This window comes from Lactuca virosa, chromosome 3, assembly GCF_052849685.1.
Source record: "Lactuca virosa cultivar CGN04683 chromosome 3, Lactuca_virosa_CGN04683_v6, whole genome shotgun sequence".
NCBI classification, from domain to species: domain Eukaryota; kingdom Viridiplantae; phylum Streptophyta; class Magnoliopsida; order Asterales; family Asteraceae; genus Lactuca; species Lactuca virosa.
The window spans coordinates 242,857,823-242,882,955 of NC_136428.1; positions in this window are offsets into that span (position 1 = coordinate 242,857,823).

A 25,133-nucleotide genomic window follows, 5' to 3' on the forward strand; every position below is an offset into this window, starting at 1 on the left:
TGATGCAACTGTGTAATTTTCAATGCTGAAAAAACTGCAAAACTGGATTCTGCCAGGCTTACTCGACGAGTCCATATATGAACTCGACGAGTTGGTCTGTCTGTGAGCATAATTTCCGATTTTTTGGCCTGTTTTGGATTAGGAACACTACCACAAACTGTTTTGGTTCTTAAAATTTTATTTTAATGATATGGTAATGTTAATCCCCATCCAATAACATGATGTTTATCAAATTCTAAGATAACTACTTGTTTTGTGTACTACTAGTTATTTGTATAATTTGAAGTTATCATGTAATATGAATCAAATTAGGTCAAATTGGTAAATAATCATCATATGATAATTAGATTAGTTAATTTGATCTAGAAGTGTTTCTTGAAGAGTTCCATTACTTGTCCTCAAGTTATGGAATGTGAAAAGTCACATCATTCATGAAACATTAATTTTCATAAGTTATGAATTTCAAAAGTCTTGACAAGTTACAAAACTTGCCCTCAAGTTTTGGAACTTGAAAAGTTACATTAATGAAACTTTAATTCCAAACCCTAGAGTTTTAAAAGTTTAAAATTCAACCGTTATACTATTATAATATTAAAGTTTAATACTTATATATATATATATATATATATATATATATATATATATATATATATATATATATATATATATATATATATATATATATATATATATATATATATATATATATATATATATATATATATATATATATATATATATAAACGACAAGTCAGTCTTACCGTTAACAGGCCTCATTCACGAAGTCGGTCTATAAGGGGGGTATAAGGTTACTGCCTATAAAATGGTGGTTTAATGGGTGTCCACTCTCACCCACCACGTCCTTGACTGGTGGAGGGTCGTTAGTCGAACGGGTAGGATAGGACACTAATTCTCATTAATAAGTATAATGAAAATTATTAAAGTAACTAAACTTTTATAAATTCCCAATCTTAGTTACTTTAGGAAAATTGTGAAAATGGTGCTATTCCATGAAATTGCACTTAGCACATTGTTAAGTCGTTAGTGGAGCGTGTGTGGTTAACCGGCACACTAACTTGGGACTGACAATGTGTGGCAAAGGGTGGCTTGATGTTAATCATGGATCAATGGAACGTGTGTGGTTAACCAGCACATTGATTGGGTGATTTGTAACATCGAGAGTACCAAGCTAATTTGCATGGTTCTTCACACCTTGTTCGTGATCCTCGGTATCCCAGTCACAAACTTGGAGGGCATAATCGAGATTTAAACATGCCATTGATAAGTTCAATGAATCTCAAAAGAATCTAGGAATTTCAATTCATTTAAAACCTAATCTTTAATTTCGTTTTTCATGGTGGAAATTGGTAAATCATCATTTGCCTACCTTCAAATATTTTGCAATTGGATTACGGCATCCCTCTTCCGAATTGTAAAATATTGTTTTGGGTCCTAGCCTTAATATCTCATTTTGGGTGTTATATTAAGGACTATTATCTAATCTAAACTTTGTCTTTCTTTTCAGATGTCTACTTCAAACAATGCTTCCAACCCAATCCCTTCCGGCTCTTTCTCCCTCATGAACTTATGTGGGAGGGTCATATTCGATGGATCGAATAAGAATGGCAATTCGTTATGTGGACAAAGAATATGTCCTTGATAAAGAGCTTAAGGAGATTGATGAATCCACTACTACTCCCGAATAGATTGTTAAGTACAAAACTCATGAGAGGGACGTGACCAAAGTGTCGTGTATATTGATCGTAACCATGACTGTTGAGCTCCAAAAGTCATATGAGGACTTTTGGCCGTATGAAATGCACCAGGACTTGATGGAAAGGTACCATCAAAGTGCTCGGCAGCAGAGGTATGAGATCATTGCCTCCATGATCACGACCAAAATGAAGTATGGAGATTCCATCACGGCCCACTTGCAAAAGATGCAAAGGTTTGTGGACCGTATGCTAAAATTGAATGTTAACTTCGATGAAGAGTTGGCCACATATATTATTCTACACTCTTTGCCTCCTTGTTATGATCAGTTTCGTATGACATATCATATGAACAAGGAGGAGGTCACTCTAAGAAAGCTTCAAGGTCTCTTGAGAACTGTTGAAAGCAGTTTGAAAGGCAAATTTGTTGTACCTACTTCTACTGCAACTGCCCCTGTCCTGGCAATTGGACATGGAAAGGGAAAGAAGAGGAAGACTTTTTCCAAGAGTCAAAAGGGAAAGTCCTATGTTGGATCCTCTTCCAGTAGAACCAAAGTTGGTTCTGTCACACCCTCTTCCAATCCAAAGGAAGCCGAGTGCTTCCATTGTAATGAAAAAGGGCACTGGAGACGAAGTTGCCCGAAATACTTGCAGGACATAAAGGATGGGAAGATCAAACCCTCCTTTGCAGGTATTTATACTATTCTATCTAATAACTCATCACATGCTAATTCTTGGGTCCTTGATACAGGATGTGGCTTACACATTTGTTCTAATTTGCAGGGACTAAAAAGAAGTAGGGATGTGGAGCACGGGAAGATGAACTTAATCATTGGGATAGGGGAAAGTCGCATGTCACCAAGATTGGAGTTTATTCTTTATTAGTTAGTAATGGTTTAAAATTAGATTTGAATAATTTTTGCTACTCGTCTAATATGGCGAGGAATATTATTTCCTTTAACAGTTTGTATGAACAAGGTTTTACCTTTTCTTTTAATAATGAAATTGGTAGTATTAATGCTTATTATAATCATGTATTGAAGAATTACCTTGCAATGGCATATATGAAACTGTGATGGTTGTAGATAACTTAGGAAATAATGTATTGCATATCAATTCATCTAATGATTTGGATAAAGCATGCTTATGACATTGTCATTTTGGACATGTCAACAAGAAGCGCATAGCCCAACTCCAAAAGGATGTAGTCTTGGATTCATTTAACTTAAAGTCAGATGACACTTGTGAATCTTGTTTACTTTGACAGATGACAAAGTCACCCTTCACTAGCACTTGTGCAAGGGGTGAGGGTCTGTTGTATCTCATACACACACATGTGTGTGGACCTTTTAGAACCGCTACAAGGGATGCTAACCGCTTCTACTTGACTTTTCATGATGATTACAGCAGATATGGCTATGTCTACTTAATCAAGCATAAGTCATAAACCTTTGAAAATTTCAAAGAGTTTAAGCAAGAAGTGGAAATCAATTGGGCAGGAAGATAAAGATGTTGCGATCCGATCGTGGAGGAGAGTATCCTAGTATCGAGTTCCATGACTATCTTAAGGAATGTGGAATTGTTTCACAATTGACGCAGAATAGGACACCACAGCTTACTGGTGTAGTTGAGAGGTGCAATCGAACCTTACTGGAGATGGTCCGTTCTATAATAAGTCGAGGTTCGTTACCTATCTCATTCTGGGGGTATGCCTTAGATACGGTCACCCATATCCTTAATCTAGTCCCAACTAAAAAGGTTTCCAAAAAACCTCACGAGATGTGGATAGGGAAGGTTCCCTCATTAGCACACATCAAAGTTTGGGGGTGCGAGGATTTTGTGAGAAAAGAAACTCACGACAAGGTCGAACCTCGAAGTGAGCGATGTATTTTCTTCGGCTACCCACAGAAATCTTTTGGATATCCCTTCTATGGATCGAGTCACAATGTTGTGTTCGTTGCAATGAGAGGATTCTTTCGCGAGAGAGAACTCATATTCCAAGGGGACAGTGGGAGGCAAATTGACCTTGAAGAGCTTCAAGAGTTAAGTGATGAAGGGAGCTTAAACACTAGCACTCAACCCGAGGAGGAAACTCTTATTGAACCAATTGACGAGTCCTTACCTCTGAGGCGTTCCGGTAGATTTAGGCAGGCACCTGAGTTTTATGGTTTCCATATTACTTCTAAAGGTGATACATTTATCAATGATAGCACACTGGTAAATTTTGATGATCGCAAAAACTACAAGGAAGACATGGCAGGTCTTGAGTCTACTAAATGGAAAGAGGCAATGGACAGCGAGATTCAGTCCATGTATGACAATCAAGTTTGGAACTTGGTTGACAATGTACCAGGCTGTAAGACAGTCGGGTGCAAATGGATCTTCAAGAAGAAGACCGACATGGATGGGAAAGTACACACTTATAAGGCGCGATTGGTTGCGAAGGGCTTTACTCAAACTCCTGGAGTTGACTATGATGAGACCTTTTCACCAGTGGCCAAAATAAAATCTATAAGGGTTATGCTAGCCATATCTGCATTTCATGATTATGAAATATGGCAAATGGATGTCAAAACCGCTTTCCTTAATGGGAAGTTGGTTCAGGATGTTTACATGAATCAGCCAGAGGGTTTTGTCGATGCAAAGTACCCTAATAGAGTGTGTAAGCTTGAGAAATCCATTTATGGATTAAAACAAGCATCTCGCAGATGGAATCTTTGTTTCGATGAGAAAGTCAAAGAGTTTGGCTTTTCTAGAAGTGAGGATGAGTCCTGCGTGTATGTCAAAGCTAGTGGGAGTATAGTTAGCTTTCTCGTGTTGTATGTGGATGACATACTGCTCATTGGAAAGGACATCCCAACCTTGCAGTAGGTTAAGTCCTGGCTTGGGAAGTGTTTCGCTATGAAGGACCTCAGAGAAGCTGCTTATATTCTAGGGATAAGGATATTGAGAAACAGGAGTAAAAGACTAATATGACTTAGTCAAAGTACCTACTTGCACAAGGTGTTGAAACATTTCAACATGTAGGATTCCAAGAGAGGAGAATTACCTATCCAAAGCAATGCCATACTGAGTAAGACTCAAAGTCCAAGTACTGATGCTGAAATAGCAGAAATGAGTCAAATACCATATGCTTCTGCAGTTGGCTCAATCATGTATGCTATGATATGTACTCGTCCTGATGTAGCCTTTGCATTGAGCATGGTTAGAAGATATCAAGGGAATCCTGGTAAAGCTCACCGGACTGCGGTAAAGAACATTCTTAAGTACTTGTGAAGGACTAAGGAATTGATCCTTACCCTTGGTGGGAGTGATGACTTAAGAGTGGTAGGGTATAGCGATGCCAGCTTTCATACCGACAGAGATAATTTCCGCTCTCAGTCGAGCTGGATATATACCCTAAATGGAGGAGGAACAACTTGGAAAAGTTCCAAACAGGAGAGTGTAGCTGATTCAACGTGTGAATCAGAGTATATAGCAGCAAGTGAAGCATCGAAGGAGGCGATATGGCTGAAGAACTTCATCGGAGACCTTGGAGTTCTACCAGCTATAAAGGAGCCCATGGAGATTTTTTGTGATAGCGATAATGCAGTTGCCTTATTCATGGAACCAAGAGATCATAGCAGATCAAGACACATCAATAAATAATATCACTTCATAAGACATCAAGTAGAAGAGGGATTCCTCGTGGTTAAGAGTGTATATGTGACAACCCGAAATTTCTATCTTGTAAAAGTCAAACATATCTATAATAGGTCAAACCTATTTCTTTAAACCTTTCTATAAAGATAGATTAAAGTCGTGTGGAGTGTATGAACCTTGTATTAAAGGTGTTGTATGACTAAGATATAAAAAAATGTTGAAACCGGGAACCTTCGCAACCCGCTCCATCCGAACCGAGGGCGTCATCCGAACTGTAAACCCTTGCATGCAAGGTTCACGACCGCAAAAGAAGGTTCACGACCGCAAACGAAGGTTCACGGCCGTGAACTCTTTTGCAGAAATCACTACCCTATATATATATATATATATATATATATATATATATATATATATATATATATATATATATATATATATATATATATATATATATATATATACACACACACATATATATATACATATATATACATATATATATATATATATATATATATATATATATATATACATATATATATATATATATATATATACATACATACATATATATATATATATATATATATATATATATATATATGATTGATCGATTTTCTACTTCACTTCTTCACTTCTGGCGGTGAACTCAAGCATTCTTTCTCATGTATCATCAGCCAAAACCCTCCTCTCTCCTCAAGATCATAAGAAACACCTTCCTTCTTGTAGTTCATATGGAGCCCTCTTGATTTCAACCTTGATTCATCATCATTTGTCAAGATCTTTGGGCCGTGAACTCAAGATCTTCAAGATCTTTGGGCCGTGAACTCAAGATCTTCAAGATCTTTGGGTTGTGAACACTTGTATCTTCATCTTTCCACCAAGAACACACACTAGTGTTTGGGCTGTGAATTCCAAGAGTAGGCCGTAAACACCATTCAGCCTTCCATTTACGATTCTAACACTCCTTTCGTAAGTAATTCTTACATCCTAGGTTGTTTACTTAATGCCTTAGAGTTTAAATTCGCTAATTTTATACATATGTGTTACATAAAATGCTAATTAGGACTCGGATTTACTATGGGACTTCACTCGTGGAAATAACATCCTATATCGTACATTCTAGCGAATCACTCACATAAGGTGAGTTCATACCCCTACGTTCTTACCATTTTTCAATGTTTTGGGGGGGGGATACAAGTAAAGACACAAGGAAATCTTATGTTAATATTCTAATAATATCGAAGCAGTTTTAAATTCATTTCAAACTATTTCAACTGATTTAAACTATTTTAGAAAAGGTGTTTTCAAACTACTTAAATTGTTTTATTCTTTTAAAAATTTAAAATACAATTAAGATTCAACAGACTTATATATATAAAGATATATAATTAAGATTCAACAGACTTAGGACTGATGTTTTCCACCTTATCTCCTCTTCCTTGTCTGGTTGTGGACTAGGGTTGGAACCATCTGTCCGACTGTCCGTTTGATCTCAATTCTATATGTTATATATATATATATATATATATATATATATATATATATATATATATATATATATATATATATATATATATATATATATATATATATACATATATATATATAATGAACATGAAACTTATTTAAATAAAGTTTTACCCCTTTTTCTAAACATGTCGAGTAAAAGGTATCATTCTAAAAAGTATTTCATATGTTATATAAACTGTTAAATTGCTAAGATTCTGCTCTCATAAAGAACATACTTGTAAACTATAATAGGTATAGTTTAAGGAACACTAATGCTATTTTACTAAGTCATGAACATCGTACTAATATGATTATTTGAAGTATAATTACTGTACGCTACTAGTACAAGGTAATTCATACATTTTCAAGAACAAAAGAACATTTGTATTCTCTTCGTGTCTAGTTATATAGACTTGTGAGGTACTACTTGGTTATACCCATCAGGGTACAAAGTTCTAAGTCTTATAATTTATAACCAGAGTCTCCTGGAGGGAGAGCGTGAGTTTGTGTATATATGTATACGGGACTGACAATCCCGCACCTCGCTATTAGCTACAGTGGGACCGGGAGGTCTACGGGTGACAAATGTCATATCTTTTTCGACGTCTACAAAGCGTCGTGTTTAATCGGTCCAGTTAGTAGGGTTATATAAAACTCACAATAGTATCAACTAAGGCGTTTAGAGTACGGGATTTCATAACTTCTAGTGGTTTTACTAAACAATAGAACTACACCACATAACTTTTCTAGTAACACGAACATACAGTTTGAAAGGGGCCTATAATGCTAACTTTATGATTCCTTGGTAGATACATTAGGGTTATATATTAATAGGATCTGACAGGCAGTAGGATGTGTGCTTTCGGCTTCATTTCCTGTTCCTTGTTTGGTTGTGGGCTTAGAGCAGATTCACACAGTCTACTATCTATTCGATCTTAGTTATATATATATATATATATATATATATATATATATATATATATATATATATATATATATATATATATAACCCGTATACGCCAAGTAATCGTAGGGGATAACAGGTATGGGTCAGGTCATAACATACAAGTACATCATACTACTTTCTATTACAAAAACATTCTTTTCGGATGGAACATTAATTAAGTAAATACATAAATAACAGAGTTCATACAAATGCATCAGTTTTACATTACTTTCGAAGTGCAATGTAAATTTCACTTAAAAAGGACCATCAATGTTAACTCTATGATTACTTAGTGTATGCGCCAGGGTTACATACAATGTCGATCCGACTAACAGTGGAATGTGTGGACTCCGCCTCATTTCCTGTTCCTTGTTTGGTTGTGGGCTTAGGGCAAAACCACACAATCGACTTCCTGTTCGATCTACATAGTATATAACTTGTATCTACTAAGTGATTGTAGAAGGAACTGTATTGGGTCACATTTTTCTTACAATAGATTACATCAGGAAATATTGGATTTTCTAGAGGAACAAACTAAGGTTTTTAAGGAACAAAATGCATGCTTTCTAAAACCAAAATACTTATGAACTCACCAACTTAAATGTTGATACACTTTCAAAATCACATGTATTCTCAGGAAACTAGTAGACAGGTACACGCACAGAGATTCAGAAGATGCAGCATTGTAGCTTCACGTCTTTGTTTTGTTATTTACCTTTTGGAGTCAATCATATGTGATTCGAATACAATGTAAACCTTTAATATTAATGCAATGGATGTTGTTGCTTGTTTTACTATGATGCATATGTTGTGATACTTAACATGAAGTCATCCACCCCCTGACGTTTCTGCCGTTCTGGTTTGGGGGTATGATAGATTGGTATCAGAGCAATGTTTATAGTGAACTGAGTATATTAACCCATAAAAGATATACAACTATAAATACAATGGGATTAAATCACTCTGACCAAGAATTATACTTTTATAATATAAGTATACATACATACATATATACATACTAGAACAAGTATCACAAGAAGAACGAAACATAAGTATTTAAAGGTTGGACATTGCGGTCAAACCTGGACAGTTATGTAATCATATCTAGGATAAATATAGCTTGATTAACTATATTTATTCAAGATATGACCAACATGTGTTTGGGAGTGATGTGGTGTTGCAACAGACTTAAAACTTATCTAGCTCTATATATAAAGGAATTCTAGAGCAGAACATAAAGTTAAAATACTATAAGAGTATTTTATGATACTATAAGATAACAACAAGTTTAAAACAGACCAAGTTCATACCATTAAAATATTATAGGAGTATTTTAGGCACTATAAATAACTTAAGTGAAAATTTAAAAAAGGACCCTTACTGGTAGGTCTATAATTTCGGAGTGTATACTCCCAAGGTTTTATGTAATTGAGATTTTATATACTTAGAATTGGTGATCTATACTCTACTTCATGTTCCTTGTTTGGTTGTGGTTTTAGAGTATGGTCATTTATTCGAAGGTCTATGTAATCTTAGGTTATATACAACTTATATACATTGCGCGATTATAGAAGGACCCGGTAGGGATCACCCCATAGTGTTTCACTTAAGCTCTTAGATTCTTTAGACACTCCCATTCTCGCACGATGAACCCATATAGATGTAACCACTCCATCATAACAGTCAACAGAGGAGTCAAGGAGGAACAAGAAGAGATTCATGAGGGGGCTTCCGAGAAGGGATCAGCTGAGAAAACCAAACGCCTTATGCGTCACAATAATGGCTAATAAACTAAAATAACCTAGTGAGTTAGTGAGTACACTACTCACACTATGTGTTAGGATTATTTCTTTTTTTAAGAACTTGTATCAGTTATTAAATTCACAGAAATTCACCCGAGGGTAGTCACTACTAATTCATAAAGTTTATTTTATATAGACTTCCATTATGAATTGTTTTTCAGAACACTATGAAAGTCGGAACATGATACACTCAGAACTAGGATAACTTAGTTAATCAGCATTCGACTTATAACCACTACTATAGACTTATCACCGTTTCATCTTGTATTCATTATAGCAAAAAGATGCCTCGTGGTAGACCCACAAGGTGCGTAGTCAATACCACAACAGAGAATCCACCACCGCCTTTACCATCGCAACACGATCCTGCTGCTTTCCAAGCAGCAGTAACCGCCGCAGCAACAACTGCTATAATTCAAATCCGTGCAAGTGGTACCAGTGGAGCTGGTAGCGGTACCCACCTAACTAACCCTGGAGTTACTCATGGACACCCACGGGAGTGTTCGTAAAAGGACTTCATGAGCTGTAAACATAAATCCTTTAATGGAGATGGGGGAGTCATTTCTATGATGCAATGGTTCGAGAAAACAGAATCAGTTTTTGAAATCTATCCGTGCCCAGAAGGGAGAAAGGTGAAGTTTGTTGCCTGTACCTTCTCCGACATAGCCCTAACATGGTGGAAAGGCCATGTTAAGTCATTGACCCTATCAGTGGCTAACTCAATGGGCTGGGGGAACCTGAAAGAGATGATGATGGAAGAATACTGTCCAAGAGGCGAAGTGCAAAAGCTGGAGCAAGAGCTGTGGGATCTTACCATGGCCGGCTCAAAAATAGTAGCCTACACTGACAAGTTTAGCGACCTGGCAGCACTGTGCCCCGGGATGCTTACCCTGGAGAGTAAAAAGATAGAGAAGTACATCTGAGGCTTATCTACCCAGATTCAAGGGGATGTATTGGCTTCTAAACCAACTACCTTCGATAGCGCCAAATGCCTGGCCCAGCGACTCATTGACCATGGAGTCCGCCATGCGCGGTGGCCCCCGTTCTCGAGCCAACAAAGGGAGGGGACTATAAACGAAAGTCGGGGAACAAGAGGAAGGGACGAACAACACATGAACCCCCGCAGGAGCAACAAATAGTTATTGTGCACGCCGCCACAACACCTGCCACTCCAGCGCCTGTCAGTCGATATGCTGGAACCCTCCCGAAGTGTAGTAAGTGTAACTACCACCACACTGGAGCTTGCCGGGAGATGCAGTGCATGAATTACCGTAGGAAGGGGCACACTGCCCGTTTCTACAGGGCACCGACACAACCAATCTCCCAAGTCCCCGGAGTAGGAGTAAACCAGGCCTGGTATGGGTGTGGTGAGATTGAGCACTACAAGAGGGACTGCCCAATAACGAAGAACTCGGGCGGGGAAGGGCGAATACTGATGCTCACCACAGGAGAGACTACCCCGGAACCACCTGTGAACAGCGGTACGTCTTCTAAATAAAATTACTTTAAAGATTTAATGTATATTAATATTAAAACTTAGGGAAAATTAAAAAGTAGTTATAAATTACTCACTCGTCCGAACAAGTCACATCATTCATATAATAACTAAAGATCCGTGCAGGTGGGCTATGATGGCTTAGTATGTACATTAGGGTTACGCATAATTAAGATTTTGCAGGCTTAGAGTGAGTGATTCTGCCTCATTTCCTGTTCCTTGTCTGGTTGTGGATTTAGGGCAGAGTGACTCAGTCGACCGTCTTACTCATCTTAATTATACATGACTTGTATATACCAAGCGATCATAGAGATACCTGAGATGGATCATAATATAAAGTATCGTCACTAGTTATCAAAACACTTTCACTGCTAGTACTCGCTTATTACGGTACGATAAGTTGCAGTGGTAATAACAAGGAGAAAACTGAAAGCACTAGAAAGTCTACCCAGAATGCACTATCGAGTACACGTGGAATACACTATCGCTATAGCAAACGTTTCTTTCGAAACGACTTAACACTTGTTTCCATAAAGAGTCTGCCATCGTCATTCGACGTGGATTGGCGTGGTCCTCACCATACCAAGTTCATGTGTTACGAAAAGCCACCGTCTTAACCGACCAACTAACGAAACCCTCGTCATTCGTAACGACAACCCGACACAGACCTCAGAATCGTCTATCATATTCAAGACCCCGAAGTACTTATGAGAGGAGTACTTTACCGTCCGAAACCTTTCCGATGTATACCCAACAGACCTTCAAGATCTGCCACTCGTCCAACAGGTCAAGTTCAAGCACAAAGGCTAAGGAAGAATACGGTTAACCTATCACTACTAAGTGTATACGCGAGGGTAGTATATAATTAAGATTCTGCGGACTAAGAATGTGTGCTTCCGCCCTATCTCCTGTTCGTTGTTTGGTTGTGGACCTGGGGCAGAGTCGCACATCCGACCTTCTTATTAATATTAATTATATACGACTTGTATACACGAGGTAATGATAGATGGACCAGGTATGAATCCTACTATGAACTTCAGGGACAAGCTGCCCAGGCCTACGAGTGGATATTCTACCATTCAGAGGAGCTCAACCCCTTAAGTCCAGCTAAGAAAGCTAATTTCGGGACGAAATTCCCTTTAACGGGGGGATGATGTAACAACCTGAAATTTCTATCCTGTAAAAGTCAAACATATCTATAATAGGTCAAACTTATTTCTTTATACCTTTCTATAAAGATAGATTAATGTCGTGTGGAGTGTATGAACCTTGTATTAAAGGTGTTGTATGACTAAGGTGTTATAGGACTAAGATATAAAAAAATGTTGAAACCGGGAACCTTCGCAACCCACTCCATCCGAACCGAGGGCCTCATCCGAACCGTAAACCCTTCCACGCGAGGTTCATGACCGCAAACGAAGGTTCACGACCGCAAACGAGGGTTCACGACCGCAAACGAGGGTTCACGGCTGTGAACTCTTCGGTCGAAATCACTACATATATATATATATATATATATATATATATATATATATATATATATATATATATATATATATATATATATATATATATATATATATATATATATATATATATATATATATATATATATATGTGTGTGTGTGTGTGTGTGTGTGCGTTTGATCGATTTTCTCCTTCACTTCTTCACTTCTGGCCGTGAACTCAAGCATTCTCTCTCAAGTATCATCAGCCAAAAACCCTCCTCCCTCCTCAAGATCATATGAAACACCTTCCTTCTTGTAGTTCATATGGAGCCCTCTTGATTTCAACCTTGATTCATCATCATTTGTCAAGATGTTTGGGTCGTGAACTCAAGATCTTCAGGATCTTTGGGCCGTGGACACTTGTATCTTCATCTTTCCACCAAGAACACACACTAGTGTTCGGGCCGTGAACTCCAAGAGTAGGCCGTAAACACCATTCAACCTTCCATTTACGATTCTAACACTCCTTTCTTAAGTAATTCTTACATCCTAGGTTGTTTACTTAATGCCTTAGAGTTTAAATTCGCTAATTTTATACATATGTGTTACATAAAATGCTAATTAGGACTCGGATTTGCTAAGGGACTTCACTCGTGGAAATAACATCATATATCGAACATTCTAGCGAATCAGTCACATAAGGTGAGTTCATACCCTACGTTCTTACCATTTTTCAATGTTTTAAGGGGGGGGGGGAATACAAGTAAAGACACAAGGAAATAACATCCTATATCGAACATTCTAGCGAATCACTCACATAAGGTGAGTTCATACCCCTACGTTCTTACCATTTTTCAAAGTTTTAAGGGACCGGCAGGTCTACGGGTGACAAATGTCATATCTTTTTTGACGTCTACAAAGCGTCGTGTTTAACCGGTCCAATTAGTATGGTTATATAAAACTCACAATAGTATCAACTAAGGCGTTTAGAGTACGGGATGTCATAATTTCTAGTGATTTTACTAAACAATAGAACTACACCACATAACTTTTCTAGTAACATGAACATACAGTTTGAAAGGGGCCTATAATGCTAACTTTATGATTCATTGGTAGATACATTTGGGTTATATATTAATAAGATCCGACAGGCAGTAGGATGTGTGCTTTCCGCTTCATTTCCTGTTCCTTGGTTGGTTGTGGGCTTAGAGCAGATTTACACAGTCTACTATCTATTCGATCTTATATATATATATATATATATATATATATATATATATATATATATATATATATATATATATATATATATATATATATATATATATATATATATATATATATATATATATATATATATATATATATATATATATATATATATATATATATATATATATATATATATAACCCGTATACGCCAAGTAATCATAGGAAGTAACATGTATGGGTCAATTCATAACATACAAGTACAACAAACTACTTTCTAGTACAAAAACATACTTTTCGGATTTAACATTAATTAAGTACATACATATATAACAGAGTTCATACAAATGCATCAGTTTTACATTACTTCCTAAGTGCAATGTAAATTTCACTTAAAAAGGACCATCAATGTTAACTCTGTGATTACTTAGTGCATGCGCCAGGGTTACATACAATGTATATCATACTAACAGTGGAATGTGTGGACTCCGCCTCATTTCCTGTTCCTTGTTTGGTTGTGGGCTTAGGGAAGAACCACACAATCGACTGTTTGTTCGATCTATATAGTATATAACTTGTATCTACTAAGTGATAGTAGAAGGAACTGTATTGGGTCACATTTTTCTTACAATAGATTACATTAGGAAATATTGGATTTTCTGGAGGAACAAACTAAGGTTTTCAAGGAACAAAATGCATGTTTTCTAAAAACAAAATACTTATGAACTCAGCAACTTAAATGTTGATACACATTCAAAATCACTTGTATTCTCAGGAAACTAGTAGATAGGAACACGCACAGAGATTCAGAAGATGGATCATTGTAGCTTCATGTCTTTGTTTTGTTATTTCCTTTTGGAGTTAATCATATGTGATTCGAATACAATGTAAACCTTTGATATTAATGCAATGGATGTTGTTGTTTGTTTTACTATGATGCATGTGTTGTGATACTTAACATGAAGTCATCCACCCCCTGACGTTTCCGCCGTTTTGGTTTGGGGGTGTGACAGTATCGTCAGAAGAGAATCCAGCGGATCCCCTTACGAATGGACTGAGTAGGGTTAAGCACTTGTGGCACGCTAGTAGTGTCGGGCTGAAGGTCGATATTATTTTTAGTGATTAGATAGAATTTCCGAAACTTGTAATAGTCAAAATCTAATTGACATTTGATGATTGAATAAAAGGTGTTTTTTATTTATAAGTAATGTTACTGTCTTGTGTCAATTATTTACTATTGTTTCATTTTTCATGTTTTGACTTCCAGAATAATAAGATTATTCAAACTATGCATAGTCGATCATACTTTGGAAGTATGTTATGAAAGAAGACTGTCACACCCCAAAACCGAGAACGGCGGAAACGTTCTGGGGTGGAGGACGTCATGTACAGTATCCTAACAATGCATAATAGTAAAGACAAGCAACAACATCCATTGCATTAAGATAATAATTGTAATACAAGCATGTTCTGTACAGTTTGTAAGACACCAAAAGTATAATCAAAATAAAAGATGAGTCTTGTATGTGCTCCATCTTCTCAAAAGCTGCATATGTACCTGTCTACTGATGTCCTGAGAATACAAGTTATTTTGAAAGCGAGTATCAGCATAAAGCTGGTGATTTCATAAGTATTTAGTGTCATTGCTTGTATAAAAATGTTTACAACGATGTAGTATAACAGCTGATATCAATGTTTGAAAATAGTATGCTCCCTAGAAAATCCTATATTTTCCAGTAAAAGTAGTCTTCTACCAAGACCCGGTTGTTTGCATGTTTGATCCTTTGAAAATGTAAAAGTTTTCCCAATGAAACTATCAGTATGAAAATATAGTTTTAGACTTCATTCTTATAAAGTAATAGGGAAAATAATGTTTTACCCCAGCAGTGTCACTGCCGGCTTAATGTAATGAAAATGCAGACTCCAGGTAGTATTAAATGTACAATACACCTCGGGGAATCTGTTTTTCCTTTAATTCTTAATGTGTTAATTAAAGGTCTGAATGTGAACTCGTATGTAACCATGCTGATTGACGATCGAATAACTGATGACCCTCCGAGTCATATGTAGTGATGTGACATTTTGTCACCCTTTGGCCTTTCGGCTCGGACTGTAGCTAGCAGTCAGGATGTGGGAGTGTCTGTCCCGTATAGATCTATACACACAATGCCCGCTCTCCCTCCAGGAGACTCTGGTTACACGGTGATACCACTGTGAAGTGTCGTATCGAGAAGTAGTATGTCACATTCTATTATAGTGTATTCTCTTGTATATTGTATAATGTATTTTCTGTTAATATGTATAGAGTGTTCTCTTGTGTAGTATATAGTATTCTCTTTGTATAGTATTTATCATGTATTGACTCACAACTATACTGACTCTAGTAGGTGTCATGGCAATAGTAGAAATAAGCAGTAATCCTTAACTATACCTATTATAGTTAAATAGAAATATTGGTTGCATGCCTTTGATACACAAAGGTGCTGAACTGAAGTGAAGACTTTTATATCCATCACAAATATATATGATATATAACTAAGAATTCAACGACGGTCGGACAAATAACAATATACCCTAAGTCCACAACCAAACAAGGACAGGAAGTAAGGTGAGCTATCAGTCCTAAGTCCTTCAAGTCTTACTTACATAAATATATTGGTGTAGATATGGTTTGGAAATAAAAGAAGTTTAAAAGGGTTTGGAAATAGTTTTATAACAATTTAACATGAAAATGAGTTTGATAAACATTTGAAGCAGTTTTGTTGGCAAAGCAGCTAAAGATATAGAAAATCCTTTTGGTTGCAAGTTATAAATCACATGTGATTGATACTATAACTTGTTTGATTCAACTTGTATTCCCCCCCCCCCCCATAAAATCTTTTAAAAACATTTAAAAGGTTGATTAAGGAGGTATGAACTCACCAGTAGTGAGTGGAGTGGATGGAAGTGTCGGGTAGGATGCTAGGTGTCAAGTGAGGACTTGAACACACCCACGGATCCTATGTAACATGTAGTGATACATAAATGTATCTAATTAGTTATTAAATCACTAATTAAGCAAGAAAGACACTCTAATGTATGAAAACACTTTGTTTCAAGTGTTAGGTGTGCTAAGGGTTGCATCTAAGGAGAGTATGGCCTCACTTTGGAGTTTACTCCTCATTTGGTAGCCCTTATGTGTGTTTACGGTTTCTAGACCATTTCCCCCATGAGTTTACGGTCGTAAACTCATGGAAATGGTGCATTTGTGTGTTTCAAGGTCTTATATCTCACAAGGAAGGGTTCTAAGTTTGAATCAAAGGCTTAGGAAGTGGTTAGGGCACAAAGGACCCCTCATTGGAGTTTACGGTCCTTGGACCATCCTTGAGAGTTTACGGTCGTAAACACTTGGGTTTACGGTCATAAACCCATGAGTTTACGGCCGTAAACTCATGTATGCCTCAACCTTTTCGTGTTTTGGTGTTTCTAGCTCATGCATGCAAGTTTCTAGTCCTTTATCCAAGCATTTGAAGGTGTTAAGGGCATCAACACACCACTTGGTGGTGTTTACGGTTCTGGCAGATCCCAAGACCGTAAACACAAGTGTTCTTGGGGATTTTGATGTTCATTCCATGGATTAGCAAGCATACTAAGCAAGTAACTAGTTAGGAAGAGTGTACTTACTTATAGGAAGCTTGTAAGAGTGTTTAGGACCCAAAAACACTAGTGTGTGTTCTTGGTGTTCTTGGTGTTTTGAAGAACACTTGAAGATCTAAGTAAAAATGAAGAATCCATGGATGAAATGATGTATAAACACTAGATTAAGTTTTGTATGAACGAATCTAGGAAGGAAACACTTACATTTTGGCGGATTTGAAGAAATGGACTTATGATACTTGAGAGAAAAACTTGGTGTTCTTGAGGTGGAAAGTGTGAAGTGAGGAAAAAGTGTGTAAACTCATGCTATATTCATGAGTTCTTGGAAAAATGGTGTTTGCGGTCCAAACCCCTCTTGTTTGGCCGTAAACACCTAGTTAAGGTGATGTTCGATTTGTTTGTTACACATTACTCATAACGACACTTCCTTTTATTTAATCGTTTGACGAAAATAAAATAAAACACCCAAACGGACTTAAATCCGGCCAAAAATGTACTGAAATGTTTTTGACTATTATTTGAAGTGTTTGACTGAGGAAATTATACAAATGAAAAGTTCGGGTTGTCACAAAGACTGTCATGAATGGGTTTTTGTATTATTGTATAAGGCGTTAGACATAGCAAAAGCTTGCTACAAACATTCATGAGTGCTCTTGAAATAATATTTGAGTATTGGACTAAACCCACGCTCACATATCACTTCATGGAATTTATCATGGGTGATTGTGAGACGATAATATTGTATAATATTCAAACCAAGATATATGAGTTGGCGATTATTTGTTGATTGTACATTAGTATTGCGAAAACGCATCAGTAACTCAATGTTATAAAAAGTGCTATTATGTATGATTCAGTGAATAGTTAGTACAAGCATATATGTCGAAGTTTATCTGTTCCTTTTATCCTATGAGGATTAAAAGCGATATCAAGGGCCCCTCAATGATTTTGTTTTGACTTATGTGTCGGGCCCGGTCAGAACTCTATTGATGTGTTCAATTAAGTTCTATGTCAGACGAATCGGAAATCAGGAAACAAACTGCAGGACAATATGTATGACTGTGTTCCATGTATTTGTCTGCATGATATCTTGTAGAACAGAGGATTATATGATCACTTATCTAATGGACGTGTCAGAGTTCGACAGTGGCTTTTTGAGAGCTATGATTGCTAATCGGGTTTTAAGTTACATTGGCAATTACAGTTATTAGACCTATCCAAGTGGGAGACTCTTGGAAAAGGTGTCTAAGCCCATAACTATAATTGTATGTACTTGAGCCGATAGTAGCATGGTCCATTTGGGTTGCATTCATCAAAGCAATATGTTAGGAAGGATATTTGAGTAAGAGGTTATTTATGATTTATTAATATATTATAAGTATAATATATTAATTGAGGAATCATATTATTTAATTAGTATTGGTCAAGAATTAATTTAAGAATTAATTTAGTGATCAAAAGAGACTAATTAAGATGATACATATGAATTGGGCATAAGATCCATGGTTTGATTTGTGATGGGCTTATGGATTAATTCATGAAGTATTTATCCAAATCACATGGATGGGTCATGGGCTAATGTGTATGGATTAGGGTTACACATGACCCTTGATATTCTACAGACACACACACACACACACACATATATATATATATATATATATATATATATATATATATATATATATATATATATATATATATATATATATATATATATATATAAGCTTGAAATCGGTTACACCTTGCATTCCAAAAAGTAGAATCCGATTTTAGAGTCTCCCTAACCTCTCTATATTCCTCCTAATTGTTCTTGGTGTTTTGTGATTCCATTTGAGGCATCACACTATTGGTGCTAAGCTTTCTTGAGGCCAAGTTATTCAAGCTACTACACAAGGTAATACTCTAACTAGTTTTTATGACTCAAATATCACCTTGCATGCTAGTTTAGGCTTCTTGCTTTGGAAAATGTTTATTGTATGTATAATTAGAGAAAACTTAGATCCAAAGAATTAGGGTTGTATGTGCACCATAGGAATGTTAGAGTACATAAAACCCAACAAATACCTACGAAGGTGGGCTTTATCTTCCCATCCTTGATGTCTTGCAGATACTTCGGGCAGCTTCGTTTCCAATGTCGTTTCTCGTGGCAGTAGAAGCACTCTGCTTCTTTTGGGTTGGTAGAGGGGGCAGCAGAACCAGCTTTGGCCCCACTAGAAGAGGATCCATCATGAGACTTTCCCTTGTAGCTCTTAGAATGATCCTTCCTCTTCTTCCCTTTTCCTTGCCCAATAGCCAAGACAGGGGCAGCAGCAGTAGGAGTAGATGCAACAAATTTGCCTTTTAGACTTCTCTTCGCAGTCCTTAGCAGGCGTTGAAGCTTGCTCATAGTGAACTCCTCCTTATTCATATGATAGGTCATACGAAACTCGTCATAACAAGGAGGCAACGAGTGTAGAATGATATCTATGGCCAGCTCCTCATCGAAGTTGACATTCAACTTCAGCAAGCGGTCCACAAACCTTTGCATTTTCTGCAAGTGGGTCGTGATGGACTCTCCATCCTTCTTTTTGGTAGTGATCATCGAGGCGATGATCTCGTACCTCTCCTGCCTAGCACTTTGATGGTACCTTTCCATCAAATCTTGGTGCATCTCGTATGGGTAGTAGTCCTAGTATGACTTTTGGAGTTCAGCAGTCATTGTAGCGAGCATGATGCAATGGACCTTTGTTGCATCCCTTTCATGAGCCTCGTAGGCAGCAATTTGCTCGGAAGTAGCAGTATTTTGGTTAATCTTTTTTAGCTCCTTATCGAGAACATACTCTTTGTCCTCGTAGCGTGTGACCATGCAAATGTTGCGGATCCAATCATTAAAATTGGATCCATTGAAGGTCACCTTACCACACAAGTTCATGAGTGAGAATGAGCCAGAAGCATTGTTATTTGGAGTAGACATCTGAAAAAGAAAAGGAACAAAGTTTAGATTAGATAAGAATCCCCAATTAAACACCCAAATGAGAAATTAGGGCTAGGACCCAACACAATTATTTACAATTCAGAAGAGGGATGTCGTAATCTAATTGCAAATAATTTGAAGGTAGGTAAATGACGATTTACCAATTTCCACCATGAAAAACGAAAAGGATTTTATGTTTTAGATGAATTGAAATTCCTAGATTCTTTTGAGATTCATTGAACTTTTCAATGGCATGTTTAAATCTCGATTATGCCCTTCAAGTTTGTGACTGGGATACCGAGGATCACAAACAAGGTGTGAATAACCATGCAAATGTGATTGGTACTCTCAATGTCATTTATCACCTAATCAATGTGTCGGTTAGCCACACACGCTCCATTAATCTATGATAAACATCGAGCCACCCTTTGCCACCTTTGCTAGTCCCACATTAGTGGCCAGTTAACCACACACGCTCCACTAACGACTTTGCAAAGTGCAAAGTGCAATTTCATGGAATAGCATACATTTTCACATTTTTGCTAAAGTAACTAAGATTGAGAATTTTATGAAAACTTTTAGTTACTTTATATAATCATTATACTTATTAATGAGGAATTAGTTTGTCCTATCCTACCCGTTCGGCTAACGACCCTCTACTAGTCAAGAGTGCGGTGGGTAAGAGTGGATACCCAATGGCGGTCATTTTACAGGCCTCTTCCTTAAACACCACTTATAGACCAGCTTCGTGAATGAGGCCTACTAATGGTAAGAATGACTTATCTTATACATATATATAATTATTAATCTTTTAATACTATAATAGTATAAGGGTAGAATTTTAAACTTTTAAAACTCTAGGGTTTAGAATTTAAATATTTCAAAATTAAAACTTTTTAATTAAAATTTAAATTCCAAAACTTCAGGACAACTTTTGAAACTTTTCAAAACCTACTAGATCAAATTAAAATAATTTAATTAATCAGATAATATGTCATTATCTAAATTTGACCTAATTCAATTTACGGCAAGATAATTCATATAAAAAAAATACAAATAATTATCTTTATTATATAAAGTAATAATTATCTTAAAGTTTGACAATTATCTACTAATTGGATGAGGATAGTCATTACCAAATAATAAAAATCAGATTTTATTACTCAAAAAACGTTTTTGGTAATTATCCTAACCCAATTTTAGTCAAAATCCTGAAAAATCTGCCAACGGACCTGCGAACTCATCGAATCAGACATGGACTCGTCAAGTTCACAGTGAACTCGTCGAGTTCATATATTGTCTCGTTGAGTCCATACAGCAGATTCGGAATTTCGACTTTTTCAGCTTTGAACAATCAAGCATAACATTAAATACAATAGAAAAACAGCCTAGGCTCTGATACCACTGATGAGTTTTGAGCAAAACAACAATCCTATGGTGCACATGCAAACCCTAAAGCTTTGGATCTAGTTTTTCTAATTGTACATGCAATAATCATCCAAAGCTCATAAACCCTAATCTAGCATGCTTATTTCAAAATTGACATAATAAACAAGTTAGAATAATACCTTTCTTTGTAGCTTGAAGATCTTTAACCTTTGAGAGCTTTAGTATCACAAGTGTAATACCTATAATCGATCACAAACAACAAGAAGCAATTGGAGAATGTTAGAGAGAGAGAGGGAAGGGATACTAATTTCGGATCTAAGATCCATAGGGTTCAAGTGGCCAAAATTGTGATGCCCAAGGGGTCTATTTATAGCTGAGATATTAGGGTATCAGTCAAAGACCTAATCCGGTTGCTTAGGCTCTAAACAGCCCATAAGATCCTTCCAGAATCCTTATCATGGACGAAATCCTTATGGGTTATCCATAAGATTTCTTCCACCCCTATCCATAGGGATCCTCAGCCCATTTTGCAATTATCACATAATTACAATATCAGTCCCCTTAATTTAATTAATCTCTTTTGACCACAAAATTAATTCTAAATTAATTCTCGAACAATATCAATTAAATAATATGATTTCTCTTTTAATATATTACTTACATACTATATTAATAAATCATAATTAACCTCTTTCTCCATAATTCATCAAGTCAATTTGCTTTGGTGAAGGCAACCCAAAAGGACCATGCTACTATCGGGTCAAGTACATACCAATTATAGTTATGGGCTTAGACACTAATCCAACAAAAAGTACCCTAATAGAGTTTGTAAGCTTGAGAAATCCATTTTTGGATTAAAACAAGCATCTCGCAGATGGAATCTTTGTTTCGATGAGAAAGTCAAAGAGTTTGGATTTTCGAGAAGCGAGGATGAGTCTTGTGTATTTGTCAAAGCTAGTGGGAGTATGGTTAGATTTCTGGTGTTGTATGTGGATGACATACTTCTCATAGGAAATGACATCTTAACCTTGCAGGAGGTTAACTCCTGGCTTGGGAAGTGTTTCGCTATGAAGGACCTTGGGGAAGTTGTCTATATTCTAGGGATAAGGGTATTGAGAAACCGGAGTAAAAGACAAATAGGATTTAGTCAAAGTACCTACTTGGACAAGGTGTTGAAGCGTTTCAACATGGAGAATTCCAAGAAAGGTGAATTACCTATCCAAAGCAATACCAAATTGAGTAAGACTCAGAGTCCGAGTACAGAGGCCGAGATAGCATAGATGAGTCGAGTACCGTATGCTTCCGCAGTTGGCTCGATCATGTATGTTATGACTTGTACTCGCCCTGATGTGGCCTTTGCTTTGAGCATGGTCAGCAGATCTCAAGGGAATCCTGGTAAAGCTCACTGGACTGCGGTAAAGAACATTCTTAAGTACTTGCGGAGGACTAAGGACTGGGTCCTTACCCTCGGTGGGAGTGATGACTTAAGAGTGACAGGGTATAGTAACACCAGCTTTCAGACCGACAGAGATAATTTACGCTCTCAGTTGGGTTGGATATTTACCCTTAATGGAGGAGCAATAACTTCGAAAAGTTCCAAACAGGATACTATAGCTGATTCAACTTGCGAATCAGAGTATATAGCAGCAAGCGAAGCGTCGAAGGAGGCGATATGGCTGAAGAACTTCATCGGTGACCTTGGAGTTGTACCAGCTATAAAGGAGTGTAACACCGTAAATTTTCAAAACAATTTTTTCATTTAAAATCACCTAATCCTCATCACATTTCATAAAAATCTCTTTTATTTAATTTACAACTTGCAACTCCATAATTGTTTGATTAAAATCTAGGATCCTCAAAAACATAACTCTTTCACTGGTGTGTACAATCAAGCCGGTGCCTTCCCGCGATCCTGCGAAAAACCTGAAACACATAACACATAACACGGTAAGCACGAAGCTTAGTGAGTTCCCCAAAATACCACATACAACACGTTAGCAACTCGAGGCTATAACTCTGTAAGACCCTCTGGTCTATGTGTCTCAGTGGGACCCTCCAGTCCCATGGCTCGTTGGACCCTGGGTCCGGTCTTAGAGAGGACCCTCCGGTCTCACCGCTCGTTGGACCCTCCGGTCGGGTCTCGGTGAGGGCCCTTTGGTCTCACAGGTCGTTGGACTCTCCGGTCCGGTCTCGGTAACATATAACATAGCATATATATATCACACAGACAAAATGCATAACTCAAGTAAGCACATAAGACCCTATAGTCACGCATAAATACCACTCAAGGTAAAGTATAGTGAGAAAACTCACCTGGCAGGCAACAAGTAAATAACCTCGCACCCGAATCTCGAACTAGCCTCCGCCTATCACAAGGGATGAATATCTCTAATTAATACTCTTTTACACGACCGTAATAATTGAAGGCTATTCTTTCTCTCTCTAACTCTTGAATTGGGTAAAAGACCATTTTACCCCTCCATGCTCTCCATTACTCATGTTGACCCAACCCTAGAGTCAACAGAAGTCAAACTCGAGTCAACAGTCCATGTTTCACCCGACTCGTCGAGTGCACTCTTGCGACTCGTCGAGTCCCCTCGTTTCCTCAGAAGTCTCACGAAAGTCCAGCACAACTCATCGAGTTGACCCCCAACTCGCCAAGTTATCGCACAATCAAACCCATCGGGACAAACCCTCACCGACTCGTCGAGCCAGGCCATGGACTCGGCGAGTCCCTTCGATCTGATTCCTCATTCAGACGATTTAAGGCAGATCTAACACTCCAAACTCTAGATCTACCATCCTAAGGGTTGATTGTCACGTAAAGCTGCAAGCTTTACGTTCAAACATGGCATACAAGGCTAATAATGCCAATACAGCCCTAACAAATATGATTAACCACAATAACTCTTATGTGGCTAAATAAAGCTACAATCTTTGGACTATCTGGACCTCCTAAAGTCCAGATCTGAAGTCTAGGCCTTCTAATAGACTCCATGCACTTATTTTCCCCACAAGAGTTAGAAAATCCCTAACTTCCAAAATCATGAGATCCAACTAATAAGATGAGAAAGGTTTAGGCTTTATACCTTCTACAGAAGCTCCATTTGAAGAAATGCTAGAGCCCACAGTCTTTTCTCGATCCTTGCTTGTTGCTCACTCCTTACTTCCAAAAGATTCACCAAACACTTGATATTAGCTCAAGATCTCTCTCTCTCTCTTATCTTCAATGGCCGCTAAGGGTTTCACACAGGAGCGGTGAGCAGCTGGTGAGGCGCACTTGAGCTTATAAGTCCCCTTAAATAGGTCCCAAACCTGGGAATTTAGTGTTTCACTACACAGCACCTACTCGGCGAGTCATCTCTCTGACTCGTCGAGTCCACTCA